The sequence below is a fragment of the Primulina tabacum genome, chromosome 6 (genome assembly GCF_025594145.1).
Source record: "Primulina tabacum isolate GXHZ01 chromosome 6, ASM2559414v2, whole genome shotgun sequence".
Taxonomy (NCBI): Eukaryota; Viridiplantae; Streptophyta; class Magnoliopsida; order Lamiales; family Gesneriaceae; genus Primulina; species Primulina tabacum.
In genome coordinates this window covers 29,296,142-29,309,013 of record NC_134555.1, presented here as the reverse complement: position 1 = coordinate 29,309,013, position 12,872 = coordinate 29,296,142, and positions in this window count along the sequence as shown.

Genomic DNA, 12,872 nt, shown 5'->3' with positions numbered 1-12,872 from the left:
CGCAGAAGGAGCTGAACATGCGTCAGAGGCGTTGGTTGGAGCTTGTGAAGGATTACGATTGTGACATTAGCTACCACCCGGGTAAAGCTAATGTAGTTGCGGATGCTTTGAGCAGAAAAGTCGCAGTGATGGCTCATTTGACGATGCAGAAACCTCTTCAGATTGAGATGCAGAAGTTCGATCTTGAGACTTATCCTCAAGGTAGAGTTCCTCGTCTATCTACCTTGACCATTCAGTCTTCCCTTATTGACCGTATTCGCAGTGGTCAGGCCGCAGATGAGCAGTTGGCACAATGGAAGCAGAGGGATGAAGCCAAGGGCAGTGTTTTTTTGTATTCATTTAGCGACGGTATTGTGAGATACCGAGATAGGATATGGGTTTCTAGCAGTGATTCTATCCGAGCAGACATCTTATCAGAGGCCCATACGTCCCCGTACTCCATTCACCCTGGGAGTACGAAGATGTACAAAGATCTGCAGCTATTGTATTGGTGGCCAGGGATGAAGAAGGACATCAGGCGTTTTGTATCCGAGTGCCTGACTTGCCAGTTAGTGAAGGCCGAGCATCAGAGACCAGCAGGTTTGCTCAATCCTCTCCCTATTCCCGAGTGGAAGTGGGAGAATGTTACCATGTATTTTGTGACCGGATTGCCGAAGTCAGCCAGGGGATCGAATGCTATTTGGGTGATTGTAGATCGTCTTACCAAATCAGCGCACTTCTTGCCTATTAAGACGACTTTCACCATGATTCAGTATGCAGAGCTGTATATCCGAGAGATGGTCCGACTCTATGGTATTCCAGTTTCGATCGTATCCGACAGAGATCCCAGATTCACTTCCTCATTTTGGAAGAGTTTGCATTCGACTTTGGGTACGAAGTTGCTGTTTAGCACAGCTTTCCATCCGCAGGCTGATGGGCAGTCGGAGCGAGTTATTCAGATTTTGGAGGATCTTCTTCGCGCTTGCATAATTGATTTCTCAGGGAGTTGGGAGTCGAACTTACCATTGGTTGAGTTCACCTACAACAACAGCTTCCAGTCTTCTATTGGTATGGCTCCGTATGAAGCACTGTATGGCCGCAAGTGCAGATCTCCTGTTCATTGGGATGAAGTAGGAGAGAGAGCATAGTTGGGTCCAGAGATTGTTCAGCAGGCAGCAGAGGTAGTAGCCAAGATCCATGATAGGATGAGGACTGCTCAGAGTCGACAGAAGAGTTATGCCAATCAGCGGAGGAGAGACTTAGAGTTTGCAGTGGGCGATCATGTCTTTGTGAAAGTGGCACCTATGAAGGGTGTCATGAGGTTTGGCAAGAAAGGGAAGCTCAGTCCGAGATTCATTGGACCGTTTGAGATCCTTGACAGAGTTGGGACGCTAGCTTATCGTGTGGCTCTTCCGCCGAATCTGGCCGGAGTACACAATGTCTTTCACGTCTCCATGCTGAGAAAGTACATGGCGAACCCTTCGCATGTGTTGAACTTTGAGCCGTTGCAGCTTACTCCGAACTTATCTTATGAGGAGAGACCGGTGCAGATCCTAGACCGGCAGGAGAAGAAACTTCGGAACAAGTTGGTTAAGCGAGTCAAAGTCAAATGGCTCAACCATTCAGAGGAGGAAGCTACGTGGGAGTCTGAGCCGGAGATGAGAGAGCGTTACCCCGAGTTATTCGGTAAGTTCTAATTTCGAGGACGAAATTTCTTTTAAGAAGGGGAGGATTGTAGAACCCGTAAATCAGTCTACGTATAAGCCATGCATAATTCTAGATTTTTAAAATTTAATCGACTTCATTGCATGATTATTTTAAATGCATTTCTTTGAAGTTAATTATTTTATTATTTCAGTTCAGTAGTTTGATTTTTAGCATTTCAGTTATTTCAGTGAGGCCGGACCGGAGTTGGAGTTTTGAGATAGAATTTAAGATTCGAGAAATATTTCCAGAAGTTAATTTAGCTAGCAAGTAAGTTCATTTAAGTTAGAAAGGGAGGTCTGAGGATTTAATTTAAATATTTGAGGTGATTAAGAAATGAGCTCATTTAAGTTACTTATTTAAGGAGTTAGCTCACTAAATTATTTAAAGGATTAGTAAGGCTTTCAAGGATTATTAGTTGAATAGATAACAATATTTCCCCTTCATTTTATTTCAATTTTCGGCCCCCATAGTTGCTAGACAATTTAATTGCCAACTCATCAACCTTTTGACCATTTCTTTGCATGTAAGTTGTAGGATAATTCTAGGATTTTTGAGAGCACAATTTAATTAAATTAATGGACATATCCTAGACTAGAAAACAAGCAAAAATCGGCCACTACCTCTAGAATCATCCACCAACTCATTTGATATCAAACTAGAATTCAAAATTTAAAATGAGAAGACTTGGTCTTGGATCTTCCTTATATCTTGCACCCACTTCCCTCACCCTCCTAACCATCTTTTCCCCCCTCTCCTTTTCGAAAATTCAGAGTGAATTCAGACTCATTTTCAGTGGTAAAAATCGTGAGGTACATAGCCAAAAAGAAGAGAGAAAAATCGAGAGCAAGGTAAGGTAGAAAAGGAAGCCACTCCGTCTCCTCCGCGCCGTCTCGTCTTTTCTTTTCGTTTTAATTTCAAACGATAACCAGGCATGTCTAGATTCTTTCTAAACCTCAATAAAGTCATATTATCATTTATTTTTCAGTACATGATCATGTTTATTCAAGCAAAAATCGAGATCCATGTCAAAACTTTTGAAAACAACACATGCAGAATTTTTGACATTTCTTGGCAAGCTTCACGTTTTTCTTGGTTTGTGAGTTTCAGGTGATTGGTTCGACTCCAGGCTCCCAAGGCGACCTCAATACATGTAATAGGATGCATTAGGATCAGATTGGTCCGTTCGTTCAAGCCCCTGGTTGCTGGAAATTCAGAAATGGACAGCAACTTCTCATTTGGTCCATTTGAGTTTCGAGATTCAGCTTGTTGGCAAGGAGGAAGGATCTGATCTTGGCTGCCCTAGGGGCCTATAGCCATGGTTAGATCACTCCCCTAGCATGTCTAAGACGTGACTAAGTCTCCCTTTTGGTGGCTTGGTCCATGGCTCATCGGTTTTTAATAAAAACATCACAACCGCCCCTATGTCCCTTCGGCCCTTACAATTTAAGCATATTCGGTTTCGGTTTTGGTTGCTTGGTATGGATCTTGGTTGGCCTATGGCCCATAGCCACGGTTCATACCATGCCCCTTTATGTCTAGATCGTGCCATGGTCAATCAAATGGCCACTGGAATGATGCAAGACATCGATCTAAGCAAAACACTACACACGCTTGCACGTTGGTTCTCGGTTGGAGTTTCGGTTGAGTTTTGGTGTGACACGGATTGTGGCTAGCCTATGGCCCTTAGCCACGGTTCAAATCACTTCTTGGGATGTTGGTAAGAGTCTCTGGTTGGTGGTTCACGCCCCAATGGCCAGTAGTCTCGAAAACAACACAAGTTACACGATTGTACAGTTGCTGGAAAATTACAGCAAGTTGCTGTGTCGGTTCGGTGGCTTGTTCGAGTTCTTGGTTGGCTTTCAGCCCATGGCCTTGGACTGGACAGTGCCTCATTGAGTTAGGAAGGTCATGTTTTTGACCGTTTGTCATTTGGATCATTTTTGAGGTCGTACGAGAATTTACGGTGCGATGTGCCAAATTGACTCTCGAAAGAGCGTTTCTTGTTTTGGCCTCCATTCCACCTAGATTTCGGCCCTATCATTTTAGGAGCATTATTTTATTATTTTTCAGCGTATTTTAATCATGACTATACGTCGGTTCGGTGTCGGTGCAGGTTGGTTCGGAGTCATGATTAAATGCGAAGTCATTAGGCGTCATAGTCGCATCTTTTGAACTAAATTGCATAGTTGGTCAAGTTTAAGCTATTGCATATTTTTCATGGCACAGTTAGGTTGCAGCGAGCTTGGGGACGATCCAATCCAATCCAGTTGGTAAAATTACGGGACATTTTCATTATGCCAGTTAATTATTTTACGTGCATTAAATAGAAAATGATTATTTTTGAGATTTATGCGATATGGCTTGTGGTTCATTCACTATGTGGGAGTGTTATTTTAAACGGTCGCCAGTGACCGATCAGTTCAGTGTGGTACCACCCGGTCGCCAGTGACCGGCCAGCTCAGTTCAGTTTCAGCCTCCCCGGTAGCCAGTTACCGATTAGTTCAGCTTAGTGCAGGGGCCACAGGCGTAAAACATAATCTCAACAGAAAATTTTATCAGTTATTTCAGTACAGGCTCCAAGGAGCAAACATTTTTTTTACTGTGATTATCAGTTCAGTTATGCACGTATTATAATTGCTCAGTACAGATTATTTTCAGCATGCCTCAGGGCAGGATATGTTAACTCATGCATATTTTAATTCAGATTTTTACTCGTTACCTGCGATATATGCATGCTGAGTCTTCAGGCTCACTAGACTTGATTGTTGTAGGTACTGATGAGGCCAGGGCCGAGGGCGGGGACCAGTGAGCTAGCTTGGGTCGGCAGTAGTGGCACCCGAGGACCTCAGAGCAGCAGTTGTTATTTTATTCCGCAAACATTTTATCAGTCGTTGGATATTTTTAAATTGTGATTTTTGGCAAACTTTATTTTCTTCCGATGCAATATTTTGAAATATTGAACTTGATTCACCAGTGATTTTATGAATGAGGCCATTTAAGTTCTTTTAAAAAGAAAATTTTTAATTTTCCGCAAATTTTCAAGCAAGAAGTTCTAGGGTCTTTGCACTTCGTCTGTCCATTCCTTCCAGCCCACGCCTACACAGTCCCAACCTAGGGCCAGAGGTGGCCAGACAGTGAGCCAACCTCCCAGACAACAGGCTCAGGTGTTTGCATTGACGGAGGTGGTTAAATCTTGCACAAGCTAGCTTTGTAGATGAAAGAGCCTTCCCTTTTCTCTCACTCTCTCCCTCGATTCTTGACTGATGGAACTGCTGAAAATGAAGACTCATCACAATTCTATATATATATATGCCATGTGTCATCATAAGAAACAAAGGTGGATTTCTCGCATTCAGCACCGCGGGTGCGCCCTATCTAGACCGCGAGTGCGCTTAAGCTTCGGCACCACTGTTCCTTTTCCAACATTCGACGACCGCGGGTGCAGTGTCTTGTGGACCGCGGGTGCGGTCTTGGTTCGCACCAAATTCCCTAACCTACTGGCCATCAACCGCGGGTGCACTGCTTCTTGGACCGCGGGTGCGGTGACTCTACTGTAAAAATACCCATCTTTCTGTCCGTCAACCGCGGGTGCGGTCCTTTCCTTACCGCGGGTGCGGTGTATATCTCATGCAACACTTAATAATCTCATTTAGTGCCTCTCATTACATGTCATGCATACTCATATCTTCCGAATATCACATCAATGAAGACTAATAAATCTCAAGCCTTACATTTCTCCCTCTCTTAGATCTGAGTTCGTCCTCGAGCTCGCAAGTAATCAATTCAAACATATCAGAAGGAATGTATACAGAGCTTAAATCAGAAACTCATCTCAATGACTCCATTCTGAAATCTTACTCTCATGACAAGTTCTGTCTTTCAGATAGTCTCTGTGGGGACCCGGACGCTAATTCATTTCTCAATCGTCTTTAGGAATAATTCAAACAATTATAATAAACAGGGTCTAAATTTTTTTTTTTTAAATACACAGCGGAAACGTAATGTAATTCAATTCAAATTACATATTAAACATAAACATATAAATCTTGTATTATCTACAAGAATTCAACTAGGTTCAACTATATATCAGTGCTGAATCCTAAGTTGCTTCGAAGCCCGGATCTCCACGCTATCTAGTCCAGCCTCGTTCTCTTCTTGACCCTGATCCTATCCCACCTGTTGCCATGCACACATACAAACAAGACAACAGCCGGATAACTCCGGTGAGAATTACATTCTCAGTATAAATCATGTATACATGCAATCATAAAAACAATATAAAAGCATATAACAGATATCTCTAACATGTATTCAAATCAGAATATAAATCCATATCAAGAATAAATCCTATTCTAAACATGTACCATAATCAGGAACATAACTCATCATGTACCATATTCAGGAACATAATCAACATAACTCAATATACACTATCAATTAGACTCATGACGTCACATTTAAGACTAGACTCAATCCTAGTCTAGGGATCCCGGTTCCAGAAGTTAGCATTCCCATATCGACCAACAGTAATAGAAAAGACTCCAGTTCTATCCACTTCGATAGGGTATCGATCAACAGTAAAAGAAGAAGCTCTGATTCTATCCACATCGATATAGTATCGATCACCAGTAATAGAAGAAACTCCAATTCTATCCACATCGATATAATATCGATCATCAGTAATAGAAGAGTTACATTCTATCCACATCGATACAGTACCGATCACCAGTAATAGAAGAAGCCACATTTCCATCCACATCGATAGCCAATCATCCGGTGACAGACTTTGGCACTATCGCCAATACACTATCTTGTGACATCGTGCAATGTGCCCGTGGCGATCCCACCACTATCAGGCACTTCTGTCCGAAGATACTCGTCTAATACCTGCTATCTATCAATCAAGAGAACAAGTATATCAATCAAATCAATACAATAAGGTAAAGTATGTGATTTAGGGAAACTCGAGTCAAACCTCACTCGAGTTGTGCAATCCCAACTCAACATTAATTTATACCTTTATCTTCTCGGTTCGACGAAGAAGAAGTATCGAAGTCAACTCTGTCCATACCCAATCTGATAATGATAATCGAATAGATACAATATCAGTACATAACTCGGTTCAAAACCTGTTCTGAATAATACTCAAATCAAAACATAATCTGATCAATGCCCATCGACATACGATACCACAATACAATCTCAACCGATACTGAATCTGATCAATATCAATTTACGGATGTTTCGACGGCATAACAATACAGTCTCGATAACCCTGTCAATTTCAACACCACAGATATAATACCAGAACTCATAATCAATATCGGTGTAATTCATAATTTCAATAACAAAACCAATCTGATATTGAATCTGTAGAACCCGTAAATCAGTAGACGTATAAGCCATGCATAATTCTAGATTTTAAAATTTAATTGACTTCATTGCATAATTATTTTAAATGCATTTCTTTGAAGTTAATTAATTTATTATCTCAGTTCAGTAGTTTGATTTTTAGCATTTCAGTTATTTTAGTGAGGCCGGACCGGAGTTGGAGTTTTGAGATAGAATTTAAGATTTGAGAAAATATTTCCAGAAGTTAATTTAGCTAGCAGGTAAGTTCATTTAAGTTAGAAAGAGAGGTTTGAGGATTTAATTTAATTATTTGAGGTGATTAAGAAATGAGCTCATTTAAGTTACTTAATTAAGGGGTTAGTTCACAAAATTAATTAAAGGATTAGTAAAGTTTTTAAGGGTTATTAATTCACTAGATAATTATTTTTCCCTCCCTTTTATTTAGTGAATTTCGGCCACCCCCTTAGACTATTAAACAATTCATTTGCCTTGCCACCTTTGACCCTTTCTTGTATTTAATTAGGAAGATAATTCTTTGATCTTTCTAGCACCATTTAATGATCTAATTAGCATTATCCTATCCTAGTCTAGCATGTAAAAATCGGCCATCACCATTCTAGAAACACCCAACATAGACTTGATATCAAACAACCATTCAAAATTCAAATTTAGGAGACTTAGTCTTGATATCTTTACTTATATCTTGCATCTAATCCCCCTCACTCCCATAACCACTCATCTCCCCTCCCTCACCATTCAGATCCATTTTCAGTGTAGAAAAGTCGTGAGTTCATAGCCTAAGAGTAGAGAGAAAAATAGAGAGCAAGAATCAAGAGAAACGTTCCACTCCTCCGCGCCGTCTCGTCTTTTCTTTTCGTTTCTATTTCAAACGATAACAAGGCATGTATAGATTCTTTCAAACCTCAATCAAGTCATATTATCATTTATTTTTCAGTACATGATCATGTTTATTCAAGCAAAAACCGAGATACATGTCAAAACATTTTGAAACAACACATGCATAATTTTTGATATTCCTTGGCAAGCTTCACGTTTTTCTTGGTTTGTGAGTTTTAGGTGATTGGTTCGACTCCAGGCTCCCAAGACGACTTATATACATGTAATAGGATGCATTAGGACCACATTTGTCCATCGGTTTCAGCCCATGCTCGGTGGAAAGCAAGAAATGACAGCAACACCATTTGTGTCCCTTTTTGAGTTCGAAAATTCAGTTTGGTTGTCAAGGAGGAAGGATCTGATCTTGGCTGCCCCAAGGGCCTAAAGCCATGGTTAGATCACTTCCCTAGCATGTCTAAGACGTGACTAAGTCGCCATTTTGGTGGCTTGGTCCATGGCTCCCGGTTTTTAATAAAAACATAAAGAACAACACCTATATCCCTTCGGCCCCTTCCATTTTTCAGCATATGGTTTCGTTTCTTTTGTTGCTTGGTATGGATCTTGGTTGGCCTATGGCCCTTAGCCACGGTTCATATCATGCTCCTAGATGTCTAGATCGGGCCATGGTCAATCAAATGGCCACTGGAACGACGGAAGACATCGATCTAGGCAAAACACTACACACGCATGCACGTTGGAGTTTCGGTTGAGTTTTGGTGTGACGCGGATTGTGGCTGGGCTAGGGCCCTTAGCCATGGTTTGAATCATTCCTTAGGATGTTGGTAAGGGTCTCTGGTTGGTGGTTCACGCCCCAATGACCGATAGACTCGAAACCAACACAAGACGCACGGGTGCGCAGCTGCTGGGAATTTACAGCAAGTTGCTGTGCCGTTTATAAGGCTCGTTTGAGTTCTTGGTTGGCTTTTAGCCCATGGCCTTGGACTGGACAGTGCCTCATTGAGCTAGGAAGGTCATGTTTTTGACCGTTTGTCATTCGGATCATTTTTGGATGTCGTACGAGAACTTACGGCGCGATATGCCAAATTGACTCTCGAAAGAGCGTTTCATGTTTTGGCCTCCATTTCACCTAGATTTCGACCCTAATCATTTTACGTGCATCATTTCAGTATTTTAAGCGTATTTTAATCATGACTATATGTCGGTTCAGTGTCGGTTCAGGTTGGTTCGGAGTCATGATTGAATACGAAGTCGTTAGGCGTCATAGTCGCATCTTTTGAACGTAAATTGCATAGTAGGTCAAGTTTTAGCATTTGCATGTTTTTCATGGCACAGCTAAGTTGCAGCGAGCCTGGGGACGATCCAATCCAATTCAGTTGGTAAAATTACGGGACATTTTCATTATGCCAGTTAATTATTTTACGTGCATTAAATAGAAAATGATTATTTTTGAGATTTATGCGATATGGCTTGTGGTTCATTCACTATGTGGGAGTGTTATTTTATACGGTCGCCAGTGACCGATCAGTTCAGTATGGTACCACCTGGTCGCCAGTGACCGGCCAGCTCAGTTCAGTTTCAGCCTCCCCGGTAGCCAGTTACCGATCAGTTCAGCTTAGTGCAGGGGCCACAGTCGTAAAACATAATCTCAACAGAAAATTTTACCAGTTATTTCAGTACAGACTCCAAGGAGCAAACATTTTTACTGTGATTATCAGTTCAGTTATGCACGTATTATAATTGCTCAGTACAGATTATTTTCAGCATGCCTCATGACATGATATTTTATCCCATGCATATTTTACTTCAGATTTTACTCGTTACCTGCGATATATGCATGCTGAGTCTTTAGGCTCACTAGACTTCATTGTTGTAGGTACTGATGAGGCCAGGTCCGAGGGCGGGGACCAGTGAGCCAGCTTGGGTTGGCAGTAGTGGCACCCGAGGACCTCAGTGCAGCAGTTGTTATTTTATTCCGCAAACATTTTATCAGTCGTTGGATATTTTTAAATTGTGATTTTTGGTAACTTTATTTTCTTCCGCTGCGATATTTTAAACATTGAACTTGATTCATCAGTCGATTTTATGAATGAGGCCATTTAATTTCTTTTAAAAAGAAAATTTTTAAATTTTCCGCAAATTTTCAAGTAAGAAAATCTAGGGCCTTTGCAATTGGTATCAGAGCGGTGGTTCTTTATAGGGTTTCCCTACTACTGACCGCGAGAAGCTCACGAAGCCACGTCTTCGGTCTGTAAGTTTTTCAGTTCAGCATTTCAGTTAAAGCATGAATTATTTTGTCAGCATGCTTCCAGATTTTCAGTACTTCAGTGTTCATTTAAAATAAATTATGGAATTATGCATGTTAGTTACGTATGGGTTATGTTGGAACAGTATGCCCCCTAGACGCATTTTAGAGCGCAACAGAGAGGAGGAGCCTCGCCGAGAGGACAGGGAGGAGCGTAGACCGGAGGGAGACCTACCACCTCCTCCACCGCCCCCACCGGACATGAGTGCCCAGATGTTAGCTGGGATGGCACAGTTCTTCGCACAGTTTGCGGGGAACAATGCCGCAGTCATAGCCGCAGCCGCAGCCAGGCCGACAGGGCCCGAGGCTGTTTATGAGCGATTCATGAAGATGCGTCCGAAGGAATTCTCTGGGACATCTGACCCCATGGTTGCCGAGGGATGGATCAAATCCCTCGAGGTCATCTTTGAGTTTATGGAGCTGGGGGACGCAGACCGAGTCCGATGTGCCACCTACCTGTTCATTGGAGACGCCCGCTTATGGTGGGAAGGAGCTTCGGTAGCCTTGACTTTGACTACACTTTCATGGACCCGCTTTACGAAAGTTTTCTACTCCAAGTATTTTTCTGAGGAGGTTCACACCAGGTTGACCACCGAGTTCATGAGTCTGAGACAAGGGGATATGACGGTTACGGAGTTTATCCGTAAGTTCGAGAGGGGCTGTCACTTTGTGCCCCTGATCGCGAATGATGCCAGAGCCAAGCTGATGCACTTCCTGGTGGGTTTACGGCCGATCTTGCGCCGGGATGTTAGGGTATCTGACCCTGCTACTTATAAGATTGCCGTCTCCAAGGCCTTAGCCGCAGAGCAGGATCTGCGGGATATCGAGAGGGATCGCCAGGGCGAGCGCCCAGTCCAGGCACCGCACCACCCTCCTCCTCAGCAGCAGAATAAGAGGCCTTTTCATGGACCGCCCAAGAACCGAGGCCAGCAGCAGCAGCGGGGACGCCCAGCCCCGAGGACTCAGGAGCACCCAGTCTGTCCCTGGTGCTCGCGACGCCATCCTGGAACATGCATGGCTGGCTCAGGAAAGTGTTTTAAGTGCGGCAGTCCAGACCACATGTTGCTGCAGTGCCCTCAGAGGAATCTGCCTACTCAGGGCAGGGTTTTTGCTCTCCATGCCGTGGAAATCAACCATGAGACTATGTTGTTGACAGGTACCTTTAAACTTTAAGTTATTATTTGAATTTTCGTGTTTTGGGAATCGGGATTTAGATTTGAACTTAGAACTTTTATAGGATTGCATGCTCTACTCAGATTTATTTTGGGGGAAATTAAGCTAGAAGAACCTTGACCTTCGCATGTCTATAAGTTTAGATCTTGTAGTGGGATTCAACTTAGAGTTTCGATCTTTCAGGGAGAATTTTTATATCTGGTTCCACTACCAAGGCCTTGATTGATTCAGGGGCCACACACTCGTTTATTTCGGAGGTCTTTGCAAACTTTCTCAAGATCCAGACCATTGGGCTAGATACAGCCTTTTCTGTAGTGTTGCCGTCAGGCGAGGAGATGGCAGCACCAACATTATACGAGATATAGACCTTGAGTTGCACGGTAAACTTGTTTATGCGGATCTGATTGTGCTACCGATGCAAGAATTTGACATCATCCTAGGGATGGACTAGCTATTGAGGAACAGAGTGTTGATAGACTTCCAGCGGAGATCTGTTCTTGTCCGACCGCCTGGAATGGAGCAGTTCTTATTTGAGCCGGACAGGTACTTTCCTTTACCGCGCATTATAGGCTACATCTAGCCCAACGATCTTGACCTTGAGGAAATTAGCAAAGACCTCCAAAATAAATGAGTGAGTGGCCCCTGAATCTATCAAGGCCTTCGTAGCGGAACCAGATATAAAAATTCTCCCTGAAAGATCTAGACTCTAAGTTGAACCCAATAGTTACAAAGGGTAAGCAGTTCAAGAGAGCAGGGAGCAGTTCATCGATCAAGTTAATATCTACAACATGATCCAAAAATATAAGTCTTGTACAAAAGTAAATAAAAAAAAACTACTGTTCATTCACTACATGTCAAGTGATGAGAACAACTCTATTTCTGGGTCCGAATCTCCGTTCTAAACTCAAGCTCTCATCCTCGTCTTGACCCTGATCCTGTCCCACCTGTTGTCATGCACACATACAAACACAAGAACAGCCGGATAACTCCGGTGAGAAATATATTCCCAGTATAAGCAATGTATACATGCAATCATCTAAAAAGATATAAAAGCATGGAATAGTTATCAATAGCATGTGTCATAATTTGAAAAACATGAATCGATATAAAATTGTAAATAAAACTCTTTTACACTTAATCTCAGACTCAACTCTTATCTAGGGATCTCGGTTCCCGGACTTTGGTATATCATATCGAATCTCTACAATAGGAGTCGATCTACTCCTAGGCAACATCGACATAAACCAAATGTCCAATGACTTGGCACCTCTGCCAAAGACTAGGCACATCTTCCCAAGGCTCTTTCTCGATATCTATCTTCTATTCTGTGCTTTTCTATAAATCAATAGAATAAGCATATTCATTCAAAGAATACAAATGTATTAAAGCAATAACAAATAACTATGTGATTTTGGGAAACTCAAGTCGAATCTAACTCGAGTCGTATCTTCTCGGTTTAACATTATTTATACTTTTTTTTTGTCGATCTGACGAAGTCGAA